Below are 20,669 nucleotides of genomic sequence, written 5' to 3' on the forward strand. Positions count from 1 at the left end.
CTCCTGGAAGCCTTTTTCGCAACCTACTATGATGCAGCTTTATCTTTTCCTGACGGAAGAAAGCGGCGTCCATGCAAATGTTTGTTTGCTGGGAACAGGTAAGAGTCACACGGAGCTAAGTCCGACGAAACGGTACGGTATTTGTTTGTCATATCAGACCATTGATTAATCAAACCGTGAATCCTCAACGTGAAAGTCGCCTTCTACCCCAGGATGAAGTTAAAGAAGCAGTGCCGAAAAAACTTGTGAAGTTTAAATTGGGTGATCGTAAAATAGAAATTAGGTCGAAATTTGATTTTTTTTTTTTTTTTGATTACAAGTCCTTATTCGTTAGAAAGGAAGTAAAGTGAAATGAAAAAATGATCCTTTAAATCCCTGACAATCTTATCAATTTATTTCCGTTAGATTTTTTTTTTTTTTTTTGCCATCGGCCAATGGCATCGGCCATCGGCCATCGGCAATTGGCCATTTGGGGGAAAACAATCGGCAATCGGCCATCGGCCATCTTTGAACAATCGGCCAACAATCGGCATCGGCCCATCGGCCAAAAAATGCCATCGGTCGAGCCCTACATATAAAGTGCCCTGAGCAAGTAAACAGTTGCTTTATTTTTCGATTATTTTCATCTATTTATTTTACATTAGTTTATTGTACAAACATGTTCCGCTGAAAAAAAAAAACATGAAGGAGCCTCAAATTTTCCAATATTTTGCTAGTTGTTGACGTGTTTCTAGTGCTAATTTTTTTTTATAGTAATACAGAAGCTACTGCTTAATATATGCATTGAGGACTGAGTACAGTGCGTCTTTGCCTCCGCATTTACACAGGAAAGATTTGCATCACAGGAGAAGGAGATAGCAATATGGTGCCAGCGGGAATCGAACCCGCAACCTCCGGCTTAAAAAGACGGAGCTTCTACCACGAGAGACTGAACTTCTTTCAAAAAGCAATTTCATCAAAACAGCACTGCAGGCCTATCATTTCGATTTTTCCAAAGGGGGGGGGGGTGCACTCAATGTAAATTTTGTCGGCAAAATGACAAAAACCACGCCCACTTATATGCACAAAGTACAAACATTAGTTTTTTAAGGGGGTGGGGGGCAATTGCGCTCCTGAATGCCCTGCAGCACGGATCTTCATGATGGCATGGAGATTTGCTCCAAAGAGTTGCTATATTATACAACTCTTTGATTTGCTCATGATATTGCTCTGTGTCATCTACATGAATATGAATGCATGAAGGTAGTGATTAGTGAATGATGCTAAATTTTCCTTGTTTATTTGTCCGAACACAAAGCCGCTTTGTTCCTCTGATGTGTGTGAAGTTGTTGGACAACCGCGAGTTTGTGGCTTAGGGTGCATTCGGAAACGCGGATCGGTCGCCTCGGTGCAACCGCAAGCGTTCGGAAACGCTTGCGGTGGAACCGGTGACGTCACTTAACCACGTTCGGAAACACTGCGGTTGTTTTCTGGCGGTCGACTTGGTAGCAACCTGTGGCACCGCTGTTTGGAAGCGGTTAGCGAGATCACAAACGTCACAAAGTCTGTGTTGGCCAATCCGGTCGTGTTTCATGTTTTGATCGTAACGCACGTGACTTGCCTACTATGAAAGTTACGCGTTGATTGGAGTGTCGTTTGCTGCTGAATTAGAACTACCGCGGTTTAACCACGAGCGTTCGGAAACACAGCTGTTCTACCGGAATTCCTAGAGAAATTCCAAACACGTCATAACCACACCGGACTAACCACGCGGTGTAACCGGTGGATCGTTTCCGAACGCAGCCTTAGAGTCCCTACGTTTTCATATAGGGATTCTATTGGGGCTCTTTGATATAGTTTCACTTCGTATGTAATATATATGAATTTCATAGGTTTTATTCCCACCGGTGCAGTGGCTGTTTTCTCTTTGTGTTGCACATTCTTCTCTTGTTTGCCCAGAGATAAAGGTGCTTTGATTGCGGTCCTTTGTGTATGTGAAGCTGAATAGCTTTCCTAAAAAATAAATAATGACAAAATGTAACAGTAGAAAATTGGGAAGAAAGTGATTCGAGCCCTTGTTTGGACTTTCTCAATCGATTAAGATCAAATGCAGAATTCCCGTCTGACGTATTATCAAATCAAACAAAAGTTTGAGTGAAAATGAATCAAAATCATATTTCTATTAAAGAAATTACTTTGGAGTAGAAGAACGACTAAAACAATCATTCTCTGCTTTTTTAATTTCATTTCGCAAATGCCTTGTGGTAATTTTCAATCCTTTACTTTCCATAAACCACGTGGATAAACGAAGCTCAAATTGAACCAATCAAAATGAAGTGACGAAAGCATTCTTAGGTGAAGTGGGAGTGGGAGAAATAATGTCACGTTGTTTTCCTTTCGGCGGTTTTTGATTATTAGTTTGCTGTTTAACTCTGTTGGCCTTGCATCGCTTCCGCGAGACACGTTTGAATTAAATGACAAAAGTTTTGAATTTTGTTTTAGAAGAATCGGCACAATCTTCCTTTGGATTATCGCGTTGCTAAGCAACTGTCTGGGGGTTGGGCTGCTAATCATTTTGTAATCATGGTAAAAACATATGAATATTTGTCATAATCAGTTTTGATAAAGCATACAATTTAGCTTTGTTCTTGAGCTGATTTTTATTGGTGTTTACAAAGCAATCGAAGAAAGAAGAGGTACGTGAGTTTTTATCTCTTTTATAATTTTGTTAAGCTAAAGTGTTTTGATCTCTAATTATTTGTTTATTGCGATGGACTTGCTCATTTTGTTGGAATATTTTATGAGTTTGTTTTCCTTTGTAATATATCTCACTGCTTTTAAAATATTAACTATTGAATACACTTCATAGATAAGACCTTGTCAAATATGTAGTATTTGTTGACATGTCATTGATCCAACTTACGCTCGAAATTCAACTTTTTCTAAAACCTACGAATTAACGAATTGACGTTTATAATCGTCAAAAGAACGGCTTTAGTTTTGTAAGATGAATATGCTTTTCTTTAATTCACCAAAAAAGGAAAAATGTGTGTAGTTATTACAGTCGAACCCTGATTTAACGAACCTCTATTTAATGAACTTCGCGATTTAACGAATTTTTATTTTTCCCCGACTAAAATGAAAGCAAACCCCCCTATTTAACGAATAATAAACCCCGAATTAACGAATCATTTAAACAGCCAAAAAATTTTGTTTGGTTAATTTCAGTTAGGAAATATTGGATTGTTTTCCAAATGACACATCAATATTGTCCAAAGCAGAAAAACACTTTTATCGGAATCTGCAATTTTTGACAGGCGAGGGGGCAACCAATGAATTGTGTCTGATGCAAAAAGGGGTAATGAAACTCCCATTAAAACTTATTTTTTCAAATGCCTTACATGGCCTGCAAAACTAAAAACGTGTCTCATTCTTCATGCAGCAGGTTGTAAATGACACAGTATTTTCTTTTCTCCATAGAGTCAAAAGAGAACTATTTCGAGTAAAGTATCACGTAAATTGTTAAACATTTATTACTCAGTACTTCAAAAATTCAAATTAACAAGTGTAATAATTCGCGGAATGCTGACAAAAGTCAAAACTTTTTTCTTTTGGATATTTACGTCAGGGTTGGCAAGTTTCTGCCGAGGTGGTTAAAACCACTGGTAGAAACCGGTTAAAACCGGCATGGCAAAAACCACTTTCTGCCACTTTGCAGCAGAAACTGGCAAAAACTCACAAAATGAAAAATTAATTCTTGATATACAACAGAAAATGCATGGAAAAATAATTAATTGTTTACCAAAAGTACTGTAATTTTATTACAAAATTATCGCAATTCAAAATCAAATGTTACATTGTTTGGACCCTGCAACTGCCTCTTAGAAAAGCTGGTTTCAAAAATCTAAACAGGTTCTCAATTTACTACGCACAAATGAGAAATTTTAGAATATTCTTAAAACAGAAGAGCTAGCAGACAATGCATCAAGGAGCAAGCAATGTTTGTGAAACTTTCATCTATTGTATAACTGGTCCACCATGTAGTAACTGGGGTTGTGGTAAACATTTGACTGGAAAAATAAGTTTTGAGAAATGGGGCCAATTTGTTCTGCAAAGCTGTGACATTAGGTACAAAATTTAGTCAAGTAAAATTCTGGCACTTTCTTCTTGAAGCACATGACATAATCATTTCAATCACAAACAACTTAGAGGAAGCATATAAGTGAGCAAATCAGTGATGCCTGTTAATTCTGTATGTCACTCTTCTTTCCTAAGCATCACTGTATGGTTTTTTATCCTTTGTTAAATTAATACAAATACTACGAGCCTCTGCAATTGGAAAGTTCCCTTTCTGAACTAAATCAAGGGCACTAGCATGGGATTTTATTTTTTTAAATGATGAAATGATGTTTAATTTTTTAGTTCACTTAAACAAATATCATTTACTAATTACTTGAGTTATTAAATTTTTGCCAGTTTCTGCTGGTGTTTACTGGTTATAACCAGTTTCTGCCACTGGCACGGCAAAAACTAGTTTCTGCCGGCAGAAAGCCAACCCTGATTTATGTACAGTTGCTTATTAGGGCTCATAGATAAAATAAGTGCAGTTTTTTTACACCCCCATATTACAAATAACCCGGATTTAACGTATCAAAGTTTTGGTCCTGATGAATTCATTAAATCGGGGTTCGACTAAATCTGCTTTCAAATAGTATTTTATTTAGAAATATAATTCCTTTTAACTGTGCTGAAGAAGGGAGGGGGGGGGGGGTACAGAGCCAGAAATAAAAAATATGTAGGCATCACAGTAACACCTGGGATCGGATAAGTTGTCCCGGAGCCAAACTAAAAAAACGAACAAGAGAAAGGCAATTTATTCAACTCTTGCTTAGCCTCCCATGCTATAAACTGCCTGCATTGAGAAAGAGATTCCTTGTAAACACAAAGCACATGTACCTATGCAATGCTTTTGTAACATAGATTGAAACATTTCTAACAACTGTTGATGCATTCGCTATCCTGAGCGAAAACTTTTAGGCTATCAAACTCCCTCCTGAAACACCTTCTCTCGTGTGAAGAAAGCTCTTCTGACCTTCAATGCTATGTAATTCCAAATCATCTAGGCTTATATAACTCAATCTGATGACAGTTTGTAACTGCTCTGCGCAAATATCCTGCATAAATGAAGTGCAATTATCTTCATACTGTATATGAAGTAAAATATATGGGTCATTCTTCAAAAAGTGTTAACTTTTGTGTCACGCCTTTTACAGTAAAAACTTTACGGAACAATTCATTTGACAATGATTTTTAATTTCATCAAAAATATATTTATTTAAACCTGCCAACAATTTTTTTATAATAGTTTTTGTTTTAGTATATTTTTGGTTCACAACTTGTGAATTCTCACACCTCCGTGGCATGTTACACACCTTGTGTGACTGTTTATGTTGCTTAATAACTTGTTTAATTAAAAGTATATACTTATTTATTTATTATTCCTTTCACAAGTGTCTCAAATACTAATTGTTTAAGTATATTAAATTTTTTAATATTGTGTTTTAGTTCATTTTAGAAGGACAAGGAGTTATGTCACACAATAAATTCTCACCTACGTTACCTAAAAACAAAATGCCATTCCTCATTAGCATGTGGCAGTGATGACATCAAATTTTATTTTCCATGATACAAGGGAGCCCCCTTGTTTATTTTTCGCCATAGTTGAAGTTCTGAGACTTTTATCGAAAACAATAAGATAGATTTTGCTTTAAAAACTAAGTGTGGTTATTCTGACTTCTCACCTCCATGAACTTGAATTTCAGGGATGTAAATTAAAGTAAAAAAAGAAGTGAACATGTTTTCATATGTGCTCAACATGTGCAGATTGTAGCAACAAAGAAAAAAATTTTTCCCATGAAAAATGTATCTATTAGGCCTATATTAATGGAATATCCTCACATCCGTCACAAGCGTTATCAGTGTCATTATTTCTGTGGTAAAAATAACTGTTGGAGGGGAAATAGATCAATAGTATGCATTCTACCAAAATTATAAATTGGCAGATCCTCAAATTTACTAAATACTATTTTTTAACATACATTTGAAGCTACTAATTAAGCCATACTTTAGTTTATTTAGTTAAGAGAGCTTAATATTATATTCCCACTAATCATTGAAATAGCTGATTGTTTGCACCAATTAACAAAATTACTACTTTGATATTAAATTGACCTAGATTTTTAAATATTAAAAGTTTTTCTTTTTTTTTTTTAAATTTCCGTGAATAAGGCAATTTTAAATTGTTTTTAGTTATGAGTAAAATAATTGGAACTTAGCTGGGCCACTGTTTCTGGTCACTTCTAGTAGGTAACACTTTCATGTAAAAATGAAAAAAAAAAGAAGGGAGAATGACCCATACATGTTTTTGAAACCCACTGTAAGAAGTTTTCCTGCAGTTTCTTTTTTCTGATTACAAATGTGTTCAAATTTCTCTTAAGTCAATTTTAACATTTTTAAGTGCTTAGACTTTTGGTTTTGCGTCTTTAGTTTAATGATGCCTAAAATTTATAAAATATTATTATATTTTTTGTTCATTTTCTTATTTTTCTGTTGACTGGAGCATCTATTTTAACACATGTGTTCATAATAGACATAAGGGATTTAATAGTTCTTTTAATTTTATCAGTTTTTCTTATGGTTTCAACACTCATGTTTAAAAAAGGAAGCAGATTGTATTAGTAACAAAGTACATATGAATCGTGTTGATTTGGATCTTTGAATCGCCCCCCCTCCCCCCCCCCCCCCATCTATTCTTCATTGCGGCAAGAAGGCCTCTTCTGTGTTGTTTGAAAATATGTTTTGAAATCCTAAAAGACAATTAATTTACTTTAAAGTTTGGACATATTATGTACTAATTTATATCAAATGGGAATGTAAAATAACTTAATACTTTCTGTCAGAGCTGAATTTGAATAGGAGCTCAAGAGAACTGAGCGCCTGCACTTCTTTTAGTAGAAATTAAGTCATGTTTCAATTCAATTAAATACTACACTTTATAATTTCACTTAAATGCTATAATAGGGAGTGGTTTTTGTTAAAAACATTGTCATAATTACTATATAGCACAAGGATACCAGGATGATAAGAGACCCAGAGCTCATGTTGAGTTTTTATAAATTTAAAATTTTTTTGGGAGTCTGTTGACTTTCTCCCCACATACATCTGTTTGGCTGAGGTGTTGGGCATTGAATTTATCTAACTGTGCAATCTTACATAATTAAAAAAAAATCAAAGCATAATAGCATTATCGGAGTTTATGGTTTTGCAAGAAAATACCATGTGAAATCTCTCATTTTTCATTTCTCTTATAAGCTGAAAAAGAAATTCATAATTTCACTATTAGCTTCCTCGAATGAAATGACTCTCCTATGTTCACCTACATATTTTTTTTTTTTTTTTGATTAAAAATGTAAATTATTGATTCTATCAAAAAATAATTCAATGATGAATTGTGTTGTTATGTATCTTTGAATTTGAAACCAGTGAGTTAAATGCATTCTTTCACACTGACTCTTATAGCAAACGAAATTGATTGCATTTAAATACCTTTGTGTGTGTTTTGTTAGTAATTGTTTTAAAAGTTTTATTTATGCTATGGAGAAAAGAGTTTAAAAATATTTAATGGGATTCTTAAATTTTTTCCCACTACTGAGAGCCAAATTAATAAGCTTTTGGCTTCCCTGAAAAAAATCTGTTCTGCTCTATAACCTGTCCAACTAGATTGCTGTTAAAAACCCTGCAAAAAAAAGAAACCATAATTTTGGCATTAGAGATTCTTTGTTTTTAACGGTTTCATTTGTTTTCCTTGTGCTGTTGACTCATTTATTTTAATTTATTAAGAGTACTTTTATTGTTATTAAAAATTTGTTTTTAAGATTTTTGCATAATTGTCTCTTCAGGGAAAGTTTGAATTTTTAAATTCTGCTCGTTTTGAAATAATTTTATTTTGCATGAAAAAAGAAGTAAAAAAATAGTTAACAAGTCTCGCAAGGTTCAGCATTGTTGAAATTTCAACTTGTCTTTTGATTGCAATTTTGGTTAAAATTTTCCAAAACTGACTTCCCCTTTATATTGTTTATGCAATTTTTCTGTAGGTTAGGAGCATGGGTGTCCAGTCGATTTGTAACTTTAAAAGGGGGGGGGGGGGAGCTTATTTTAAGGTTTTTGATTTCTTTTTTTACTTACTAATTTTATACTAACGTCTAACTTCCTTCTTACCAGACTCGGATAAAGATATTTCAGATCTGTTGTCCTCCTATAATGTGTATCTTTTAGGGGAGAAAATGGGGATTTTAAACCGCTGTTGTCTTGATTATAATGTTGGACATGTTTTGCAATAATCAGTGGGATATAAGAACATTATGCTTCCAACATCAATCTATAAAGGACTCATATTTTCATTAGAAGACAATCTGTGTCCTAAAATACATTGTTATAATTCAAAATGTGATTTCAGTGCTGAAATTTTCGAGCAAAGAAGTTTTTAAAAACCTTTATTATGTAACAGCTTTTGTTGAAATGTTTAAAAATTGATGATAAATTATTTATCTTTTACAAATAGTAGTATTAATATTTATAGGTAGTCCCCCCCCCCCCCACCTTTATGGGCAAACATTGTTAGTAAAGCAGCATAGTTTGGACAATATTTTCATTCATACTTTTTACAAGTTTAGCGTACTTCTTAACTTTTTCTTAATAAGAATAGGATAGTTTTTTCTCCGTAAAAATTTTCAAAACTGTCAAGACACCAACTAAAATTACTTGCCTACCCCTGGCCTAGGTGCTTCCATCTAATGGGCAGAATTATTGTGTAATGTAAATCTGGAAGAAGCAAAACATCCCCCAATTGTGGTGCCAGATGAAAGAATAGATGATTTTCCTTTGGGGAATACATATGATCAGACACCAATATGTCGCTCCATAAAAAACACATATGTCCCTGTCTACTGACTGATCAAACCACTCCTCAAACTCTTCACTGGTTATGGTGTTCTACTGTAGTTTTAGATGTGCAGAGATATAGATTAAAATAGTTTTATATTGCTGGGTCAGAGTTATTTAATCATACGTTCTTTGCATTGAAAGGTGAATTGCACGAAAAGGCAGGCCCGTCATTTTGGTGATCAGGGAGGGGGAGGGGGCTGGATTTTAGAAACATAATGAAATTAGGCATTTTGGTATGTAAATAGGGGTGGGCGATTCCATTGTGACGGGTGTGACATTCAGACACTATTTTTATTGGTTAAAGCAACATTTTGAGCATTAAATCAGTTACCAAATACTAATGAAGTATTTTAATAATGTTTAACTATGCATTTGCTTGAATAATTAAGTTGAAGCAAAACTGTTGGACTTTTTTTAAAGAAATTTTTAAAACTTGTGATGGGTGTGACGTTTGCAAGACATGAGTTTTCACCTGCACTTATATTTCTAGAAATTCCTGTGAATATTTTAATGTTTCATGACTATAGCATTTTTTTCCATTAAAAGACATTCAAATGAAACTTAATACATGATATTTATGATGAATTTAATTTTTTTTACTAAACAGGATTTTTTAGGGAGCTGTAACGGGTGTGACAAAATTTGTGTGCAAACACTGCAAATCCGCTATTTGGATAAGCAGTTTCTAAAAGAATAATGATCAGTACAGATGACAAACTTGACAATAGTGAATATAAATTATATTTCATAAGAAGAAAAGCTAATACTGGGTGTACATTTAGTTCAGCAGGTCTTTAATGACTGCTAACGAAATTAGGTCAAGTGTAACTTTTTTTGGTAAATACCAACAATTTATTTTTTTTAAATATCACCTCCTACAAGGAAAAAACAACATGGTCATCCATTAGCTTGCGTATCTTTTCTTACTTTTCCTTTTTAAACACTTGTGTAAAACAGTAACATAATACTAATAATGTAGTGCTTTGTACTATGTTGCTTTTGGTGGTTAGTGAAAAGAAAAATAAAAGCTATATGTTAATATAATCTGACTGGGAGTAAGATATAGTATTTGAGTTTCAGTGATAGCTATATTTTACAATGTAAACTTTGGAGTCTGTTCAGCTTAAACATTATCAGAGCTGCTTTCCCAAAAGTTGTCACTTCTCTGAACTTCATTTCTTCATTAATTCTAACTTGCAGACAATATTCACTTAGATAGCGTCTGCTTCAATGTACAGATCAATTCTTGTCATCTTCACTGCACAATTAAATAAATGAAAAGCAGTTTGATTTGACTTCAATTTGATGATGTTGACTGCATTTAGCCCCCTCAAATGCAACTACTGTCGTATTCTACACAAAATGGTAAATAAGTTCTAATCTCATGTCAGTTGAAAATCCCCTGTCCTGGAAAAAAGCATTAGTTTCATTGTTTTCATCACTTTTGATTGAGCTCTACATCAGTCAGAACATTTTTTCATTTTTCATGGTTAAGACAATTCCGTTTTCAGATCAGTTATGCTAGCATTTTAAAATGTCCCGGAGAGCATATTTCATGATGCAGTAACTTACTTCCATAAGGGAGTAAATTGTATTTTCTTTTAACCATGCACAACTTGTGAATGTAATAATTGGTTAATGAGACTTTAAATTGCATCCTGAGAACCTGTACCATAATTTTGGGCAAAGTTTACTTGTTGTATAATTCCAGTGTCTCCGATATTACTTTGTATCTCATGAAAAATATTTGACTAAGGCATTCTCACAAAGCAAAGTTCATGTGCAACTCATAACTTACTTCCTTTAAAGCTGATTTACTCCTTTGAAATGTTTCAAGAATTAAATAAATGTTTCTCACTTAATAACCAAAAAATTGTTGAAATACAAATAATTCAAATCTGTCATGTTATAAGAATTTCAGATTTTTTTTAAAAACTACAATGCTAATTTGTTAAGAAATAAAATGTTTTAATGTTCTACTTCATTTAGAAAGTTTTTAAAAGCTAATTTAAATGCTATCACACCTGTCCCAATAATTTTATCAAACCTGTCACAAACGTTTGTCACACCAAATTTTCCCAGATAATAAATATTTCATTAAATTTAAACATTGTACTCCTATTCGGACCTGCAAATATTAGAACGTTGGATTGTTTCATGTTTTTTGCATGGAAGGATGCATTTGCTATGGAAACTTAAGCATCTTTTTTTGTGACGGGTGTGACAGCAAGACCTTATAACTGTATTTATACTAAAAATCCTGTTAAATATTTTGTTATGATAAAATTAAATGTTCCAATGGATAGACAAATGTCACAAATAGTAATATATACACACACATACTAAATTCGCCTGCTTTAAATAGTAATCCTGGGTGAATGAAAATACTTTGTTTTTCCCAAATACAAGTTTGTCATATTACCTTAACTTAAGGCTCAAAAAAATAATGAAAAGGTTACTTTTATTAAAATTTTCTGTATAATTTCATGAAACTCATGTTATAAGCTTTAATTTGATGTATTACTTGTAGCAATAGAACACTTTTTAAATTTCAATCCTCATGTCCACTTTTTCGTGGAATTGCCCGGGCATGATATATGGGGACACTTAATCCCTGGAGATACATGATCCCTCAGCCAGGAATGTTCCAAAACCATTATGAGATCTTTGAAGCCTGGCAACAATGTTAAAGTTATACTTGTGCACAAAAACTAACAAAGTCTTTTTCAGCCATTTTGTTTTAGTTCAAAAAATGATCGTCTGAATGTGTCGTCAAGGGAAATTGTTTTAAGGGAAGCATTCTGAAGTTTACATTGTCTGTATGAACGACTTAAAAAAATTATCGAAGTGTAATTTTAAAGTATAGACAGTCTTGAGCTCTCTGATGGTTTTGAATGTCTTATCGCGCCCTACCAAGCCTGCTTCAAAAGCATTTTGCATCGGATGCTAAATGTTCGTTGTCAAACGGTCCAAAGCGCAGGGCGATAGCCAGGCATCGATAGAAGGTAGGGCACTGGATTTACATGGCATGTTACTCAAAAAAAGAAAAAAAAATTCATGGAGAAGAATTTCACTCATCTTACTCATGACCCACGACGGTCAGAAGGTTAATAATTACGACATGTTTTCTGTCAATCAGTCAACAGCCACTAATTATTAAAAATAGAACATGAAAGTCTCATATTGGGGATCCTTGTTCCCTTCGTTTCAGAGACAGACATGATCCCAGAAAACAAATATCTCTGTAACTGTATAAACACAATGAAAACATTATAACTAGTTTAGATAGTTGTCCTTAATTTTTAAATATTCAAAACGATGTTAGCATAATAAAATTTATCAGAGTATAGGTGATAGTTATATATAAACTCTTTTGGTGATAACTTTGGTCCAATTTTGGTGATAAATAAATATGTTTAAAGATCAGTAATATATTAAATTAGTTTAAATTTATTAATGCACTATTATTTAATAAAAATCAAAAGAAGAATTAAAGTTAATGATTAATTAACACATTTGAGGCATTCAGCACTAAAGTAGATCAAGGTCCAAAACCATTTCCAATTCACTGCGGCATAAATTATTGTTCTTGAATTTTCAAATTATGACCCATGTTGAAGTTAGTTTTATATTTTCAGGTGAGGTAAAATAGGTCAAAACCCAGCAATTTTACAATCTTACTTTGGCAGCAAAAAATATATAGGTTCAACCAGCGAATAAAATGCTCGAGATATACAAATGAACATTCCTTATGGCATTATAAATGAAATATATAACAAAATATTGCTGATAAATTATAAAATATGTTGTCAATGACATATTTTGTCCCTTAGGGTGGGGTAAAATAGGTCTCTAACAGGGTAAAAGAAATCATGCTTCAAAAGCTTTAAACTCATTTTATTAAAATATTTAATTATTGAAATTAAAGCTAATAGTAATTTTGTACTTTGCGTTATTGAGAAAACAATTAGAATGTAAACGTTTCTATGTCTTTCTTGGTCTTTTTTTTCCCAAAAACTCAACTTGTATCATCAGCTTTCAAACTTTTAAAGGTTGGTCATCCACAATGCATTCTGAGAATCAGTTGCACAATTTTCTTCCAACAAAAATATTTATTTTTTATTTACTCATTCATTTATTTATTTTGTGTGTGTTGCTTCAAAGACAGTTTAATTGATTTATTCCCTCTTTAGACTCTTTTTGTGTGCTGTTTTTCTAAGGTTGTTGGGGCTTGTTAAAATTTTATCAGGTTCATTCTGCATACATGTTCTTTTACTTCTGGCATTCTTCAGAGCTTCTTTACCTACTTTAGGTTATTGGTGTAGGTGACAATGTGCTTAAAATAAAAAAAATTATATATTTAAAAGAACCTATACTTGTGACTCTTCTTGTTCCAATATCGAAAAAACAACCTGATTTGTTGGTAAACCTAGATGTTGATGTTGCTGCTTCAATTGCATTTTTTAAAATCAGCTATCTCTGTAGAATGGTTTCTAATATTTGTTTGACCAAAACTTTCTATCTAAAAAAAAATTTAAAAAAAATATTTAAAATAAAGAAAAAAAAATTACCTACAATTGTTGAACTCTTCTAATAACATTTTCTTGAGGTAGTTCTTTAAACAAAAATGGGTTCTTAATTTTAGTTTTTTAATTTAATTATTTTGCGCTCTAAGTTTATATGTTTATTTATACATCAAAAGAATGAGAAAGCAATAGGGAAAACCAAAAGTGATTTTAAAAGAAAAAAAATAATAATTATATTTTATGCATTATGCTAAACCCAACCTAATGCAAAAAATAACCTATTTTACCCTTCATTTGTTTTTTTAGCCTAAAAATTGTTTTCTACCATTTTTACTTGACATTTTTGGGAAAGGTGTCTTGAAACTGTGCTCTATATATTTGGTTAAAACAATATTGTGCATTTCCCTTTAATTATCTTTAAATCAAAAAGTTTTATGATGAACACACTCAAGCTTCTATTTAGAAAAATATTTAATCACTAATATCTGTAACTTTAAAGTAGAAGTTGCAGCTAATTTTGCATATGAAATGACGCCTGGTGCCTCTAATACATAAAACTGGCAGCACAGAAAGAAAATATTATATTTGTGTTTTTTTAAGATTTCATTTTAAACTGACCTAGGGGACTTTAGGATAACTTTACACCAAAATTAAATTTAGGAAATAAAATTGTATGATCTTTTAAAAAGATCCTACTTTTTTTTTGTTTCAATCAATTATTTGTTTTTGTTTTATTTCTGCGTTAAAGGCTTGTTTGACCAATCCCATGACTTATTTTACCCTACTTGAACCTACTACAACAATAAAAGAAAATCACCATCTAAATCACTTCCGAATTCAACTAGTTTTAGTTAACTGCAGTCTTGATTCATCTCAGAATTATAGCCTTGATCCACTTTAGCTCTGAGTAATCTCGTTTAAACTTAGCAAAAGATGTGTTAAATGATATAGCTGTGTGAATATAAAAAATATCTGCCACTTCCTGATCTGTGTTTATTTTTGATGATATTGGAAATGATCAGTGATATTTCACATGCATTAGATTTTCTATTTAAGATGTCTTTTTATCCAATCATTTGCTTTCTAATAATTTTGAAAAGAAAATAATTTAAAATCCGAACTTAGGAAGAAAATTTCCGAATTTAACTAGTTTTAGTAAACTGCAATCTTGATTCATCTCAGAATTGGTATTTATAGTCTTGATTCACTGTAGCTCTGAGTAACCTCATTAAAGTTAGCAAAAGATGTGTTGAATGATATAGCTGTGTGAATATATATAAAAAAAGTCTGCCTCTTCCTGATCTGTGTTTATTTTTGATGATATTGGAAATGATTAGTGATGTTTCACATGCATTTGATTTTCTATTTAAGATGCCTTTTTATCCAATCTTTTGCTTTCCACTAATTTTGAAAAGAAAATAATTCTGCAAACTAATATCATATTTTTATTTTAAGTGCAATGAAATCAACATCTTTAAATTAGGATAACTTTACACTAAATTTAAATTTAGGAAATAAAATTGAATGATCTTTTAAAAAGATCCTACTTTTTTTTTTTTCATTTCAATCAATTATTTGTTTTTGTTTTATTCCTGCGTTGAAGGCTTGTTTGGCTAAAATATATTTATGCTCAAAAATTTCAGCCTAGCTTGTATTACATTTATTCTTTTGCAAAAATCATCTTCAAAATTTTAGAATAATGTTTGAAAGTATGAATTTAATGTGTTTTAGTAAAAATCAATTTACTAAAATGCATATTTGTTTTTATTTATTATATTTTATTATTATTAATTTCAAGCATGTGTCATGAAATGATCAAAATATTATAATTATTGTGTTTTGGGGAAAAAAAGAAAGAGCCGTTTTTTATTCATTACCGGTTGATTGGTGTGGCTCAACGTATCCAAAAAAAAAAAAAGGTAGACTAACATAGCCTGTATTTTTACATTTAAAAATACTACCTATCATAGTTTTTTTTTCCTTGTGGGGAAAAAAAAACCCCTACAAATGATAGTGAAATAAAAGAACTTGCTTTTGGAGAGGAATTCAATTTACTACTCCAATCTTGATAAAAACTATTAAAATATAAAAAAGTTGCAGACTTCGGAAAATTACTTAGCAATATTTAAAAAACTTTCTAAAATAAAATTTGTTCAATCTAACTGTACCAAGTACCAGTCAAAAACTGAAAACTTCATCTAAAAATGTTTTGGAGGGGACAAGTTAAGTTTTCTAGTTGCTTAAAATCATTAAATATTATTATTATTAATAATTAAAGGCTTAAAAACATTTATCATGTTGTAAATATTGAGGACTGAGATATTATTTAGGAATGAAAATTATATGGCAAGGGCTTTCCATGTAAATAGGGTTAGTTACTGTGCCCTTTCCGCAACACATTTTTCTCAAAAGTGCAACTTCACCTCTAAATAACTTCAAAAAATGAATAAATAACTACTTCAGTTTACATTCTGAAATTTAAAAATATGTAAATTTTAAAAATATATAGTTTTATTTGCTTTAGGAATTTTTTTTTTATATGTGTTGGGATCAATCATTGTGGTTTCACCCTTAAGAGGCCGCATCAGACAGATTCCCGGTTTTCGAATCCCTATGTTAACCTACGGGGCAGAATGTCTTCTCATTCTTGCGATAGCTCATCGGGAAATTGAGATTTTCAAACTTTTCTTTTTTTGACTTAATCTGTGACGACTATAGAGTGCTTCTATTTTTGCGGTTTTTCATTAAAATAAATCTAAATTTTTTTATACAAACTTGAAGTTGAACTTTGAGAAAAGGTGAATTTTTGACGAACCAGGAGGAGTATTCGGATTTTTAAAAAAATAGAAGCATAGCGTATAATCTCAGCTTTCTAAAGATATTAAAATATTTTCGATAGCTTTAATAGAACAACAGTAATCAAATAAATGGTGAGCCTATTCCAATTCACAAACTAAAAATTTCCATCCCCCTTTACGAAGGTACGAGATTGGTCTCTACGCAAGTGATTTATGGCCTTTTCGGGGAAACGGTCAGCACCCCACTTGTGGGCGTGTTTCTTCTCCACCTGCTTCTCCACAGATCGACTATCCTAAAGAGCTGTCTGGAAAGATTTTTTCCTTCGCTTGAGAATTGCGAGGAAAAAACCTGGCAAAAATGACGCTCTTACATAAATTTAATTTTGCTTATTTTTTAATAAATAATTGCGGGGTTTTTTTTTTTGTAAAATTATGTATATAAACACAAAATTTAAGCTTTAAAAGTATTTACATCACGATTTAAATGCAGTTGTAAATCTTCGGGGGGGGGGGAGGAGATTGAGAGTTTACGTGCTTCTCTCGAAGGGATAAAATTAATTGAACTCACCCATTAAATAATTTTCAATTAATTTTGTCACAATGTAACTATATATTTTTTTTAATTATTACATTATATAAAAAGGAAAGAATATTTGAATATACCTAGAAGAAAATTTGAACTTACCCTTATCACTTTTGTTTGCTTTTCGAGTATTATTGGAATTTAAGGATAGTAAGAAAAAAGATATGTAACTCAATGGTTTTAAACCCAAGGGTTATATATTATCGCGATTTGTCTATTACTTTTTTTTTCATTGAATTAGTAATTAACATTAAAAAAAATACATATGTATATGCTTACCTAGAAGAGTTATGGCGGGTCAGAAAGCAAATCATAAGTTTATGATCAGTAGCGGATTTTAGGGGTGCCCCCCCCCCGCAAAGGGATGAATTAATTTAACTATTTTATTAATTATTTTTAATTGAATTCTTTTTTGCATTTTTTATGTAGGTTATTGGCACAAAACACACACAGCATATTTCGAATAAAAGCATTCTTGTTTGCTAAAGAAGTAATACTAGAGTCAGAGGTCCAGAACGGCAGAATACATTTAATCACTGGTTTCGAATTCTAGGGAATGTTTATCACCATTCATCTACTAATTCTTCTTTTTTAGAATCAATAATTAACATTAAAAGAAAAAAAAAAAAATGTGCAGGTTCGCCTAAAAAAGTCATTTTGATCCAGGCAGTTATTTGCCAAATAATAGATTTCATTTTCAGCTCATAAAAAATGCAAAATGATAGAAATCACATGATGGTAGTTTCTTGGAAAAATCATGATTATTAATGGAAACGGCATGTAGAATACAATATGTTATCTCAACTGTGTCATGACTTTAAAAACAATCAGTAACTGCTTTGAAATTCACACAAAAATAGTTTCTGAATTCTTCAATAAAACTTATGTTTTATGAAGTTATGATTTTCTTACTAAAATAATATTTTGTAGTTAAAATATAAATTAATTTATAAAACTCAAATGAGAGATGGGTTTATTTAATAACATTTCCCTCAATGTTCCTAATTAAAACCGCTCATTGTATAGCATCTCGGTGATATTAAATTGGGTTTAGTATTTAATTGGCTTGAAACGTTGAAGATGTTTTCCGTCCACATTCAAAATATATTAGTGCATAATATTCCTATATTTAGAAGTAGATTCATTGACCGCAAAACCATTAAAAATAAAGTCATCAAAACTCTGTTGTTAAACATCGAAAAGGCGGGGGGAGGGGATTCAATTTTCGGGTCTCCTCCAAAAGATTTTTCTGTATCCGCCCCTGTTTATGATGGCATCTTTTTTAGCTTATGCGAAACAGCATGGTAAATTAGAGTGGTCCAAAATAAGCCTTTTTATTATTTTTTATTTTATTGGGTTTACTCTCCCATTTGGTTTCACCTATGTAAAAAATAATGATTGTGAAGTTTGAGCACATAATTTTAACATTTAGAGAGAGGTTTCTTAACAGCCTCGAAGCTCTGCGTTTTCCCATCTTATGCTACGAATGTAGGTAGAAATAAAACGGATGCTAGGAAAGGTATGTAATTTCATTTCATGCAAATACACAAAACTTTCCAATCTTTAAAAATCCAAACTTCAGATAAAACGTAATAAACTGGAGTTATAATAAGCGAGCTTGAGCCACAGGGGACATTTTTTTGCAATTGTTTTCAGAAGTGTTTCCAGAAATAAAGTTATTAAACTCATACTTCATACTGAAATAAAAAATATTTTTGATGATTTTTTGATCTCTTATGACAGTGGTGCCAAACATTTTTCTACTTGAGACCACACCTCATATTAAAATGATTCTAGCGGTTCAGAAAATAACTAAAATTTGAAAATGTTCAACATTTTTTTAAATTACATGTGAAAACGAGAAAAAAGGAATGAAAATTAAAAACCAATGATTGATGTAATCATTACTTGATGCATCTTTTTTTTAATTGCATCAGTTTATCAGAAACCAATTCTGAATATTTAGCTCAATTTTTGACGTTCTCATTAAACGTGCTTTTCGATTTGTTGACTTTAAAGAAGACCACGGGCCACACGTATCAACTTCACAGATCGTATGTGTCCCTCGAGCCGCAGGTTGGGTGCCACTGTTCTTATGGTATAACTTTTACACTGTTTCGATTCATTAGTATTCTTTTCGTGAAACATTTAGCGTAAACAAAAAATCTGAAAAGAAAACCTGAAATTTATTCAAAACTCTTGCTTTTGAAAACATATATAAATCAACTACTACGCACAAATTCGAAAAGAGAAAAAAAGGACATTGAAAAAAAAAAAAAAGGTAAGTAATGATTCAAGATTGCAATCTTTGATTAAAAAACTTCAGAAACAAATTTGATTTTTTTTCGAACGCTTTACTAATTCTAAAATTTACCCTATGAATTAAAACAGTACGTTTCAAGTCTGAAAAATACGTTCCCTGATAATTCGATAAGTGGCGTGTGGGGGGGGGGGGGGTAAGGATTCTGTCATTCCCATACAGCTTGACAAATATGGAAATTAATGCGGAAAAATTTTCATAATCATTCTTTTTCCGTTACTTTTATTTCGATTCACGTTTCTACAAATGAATTTATAATTTATCATACCCATCAGGATAAATTTAATTGATTATTAAATTTACTGACTTCTGGTTAGAAAGTTAACGATGGTGTCGCAGCGGCCAATGAAGTTCTTAAACGTAATTTTCATAATCGACTTTTAAAATGTGAAGCAGAGGCTGAAATAGATCAAATGCTACAGAATATAGATTGCAAAAGATTAAAATAATCTTACTACTATTATATATGCGAAAGTTTGTCTGTATGGATGTATGGATGTTTGTTACTCTTTCACGCAAAAACTACTAAATGGATTTTGATGAAACTTCACAATAATATAGCTTATGCATCAGAATAACACATAGGGTAGTTTTCGTCCCATTATGTAGGCAAAACCCCCTTTGGGAGGCAATAAAACACAATTTTAGTATAAATTCTCTAATATGGGGATGAAAAAATACTTGCACATATTAACATTATATGTCCATCGAAAGCTCTGATTTTTCTGCTGAAGATGGCACCTTTTCGAAATTTCTAAGTAGAATAAAAAACGAGTTATGAGCTTTTTAGTTCCATGTTCGAAGGCTTTCCTTAACTCAATACAATATTTAGTGTATCATCTCAACTCCCTGTCGATAGCGACTATTGTATTGTTGACTATCTTTGCTTTTCGTGACTGTTCAAGGCTTTTCTCAAGTCAAATCTTGAAGTAAGATTTTTGCACAAGATTGGCAAATAATACATGGATTTGGCTGATTTTTTTTCCCATTTTAATGCAACTTTGAAGCAATTAATGTTTTTTTTATTTTATTTATTTGTATTGACTGGGTATATTTAATCGATCAGCTGGAATCTAGCCAAACTTTTTTTGTGGAATCATTTCAATAGCTAAGGCATTTGGCATTTTTTTCAACTGTCGCTGTTTTTGAAGCTAAAGACTACGCAGTACTGTGTTTCTCGGTTTTCACCATGTAACCGAATATCGCCATTTCTTTAATACTTCTTTAAATTTGTTAACACGTAAAATAATTCGCCAACTAATTCGCAAATTCATAAACAGCGCAAAAACTTCCATTACTTTGTCTTTGCACACAATTTCATACAATTGCCAAATTTTTACTGTTTATTGGAAACATTTCGGGTAGCATCATTGTTGATCCCATTTTGGGACGATTTCTACGGTAAGAAGTTATACATTATACAATAATTTAGATTGCCGGTGTAGCGCTGGATATTATGC

At 31.9% G+C, this 20,669-nt stretch overlaps 1 protein-coding gene across 1 annotated transcript in view; it reads left to right on the plus strand.

Annotated features, from left to right (window-relative positions):
* The first annotated feature begins 2,413 nt into the window (after positions 1-2,413).
* LOC129219275 (3 beta-hydroxysteroid dehydrogenase type 7-like) overlaps positions 2,414-20,669 on the plus strand; it is a 58,366-nt gene continuing 40,110 nt past the window's right edge. The window contains exon 1 of the mRNA XM_054853604.1: positions 2,414-2,675. The gene's annotated coding sequence lies outside the window, so the exon portion shown is untranslated. The remainder of the gene's footprint in view (positions 2,676-20,669) is intronic.

This window comes from Uloborus diversus, chromosome 3 (genome assembly GCF_026930045.1).
Source record: "Uloborus diversus isolate 005 chromosome 3, Udiv.v.3.1, whole genome shotgun sequence".
NCBI lineage: Eukaryota > Metazoa > Arthropoda > Arachnida > Araneae > Uloboridae > Uloborus > Uloborus diversus.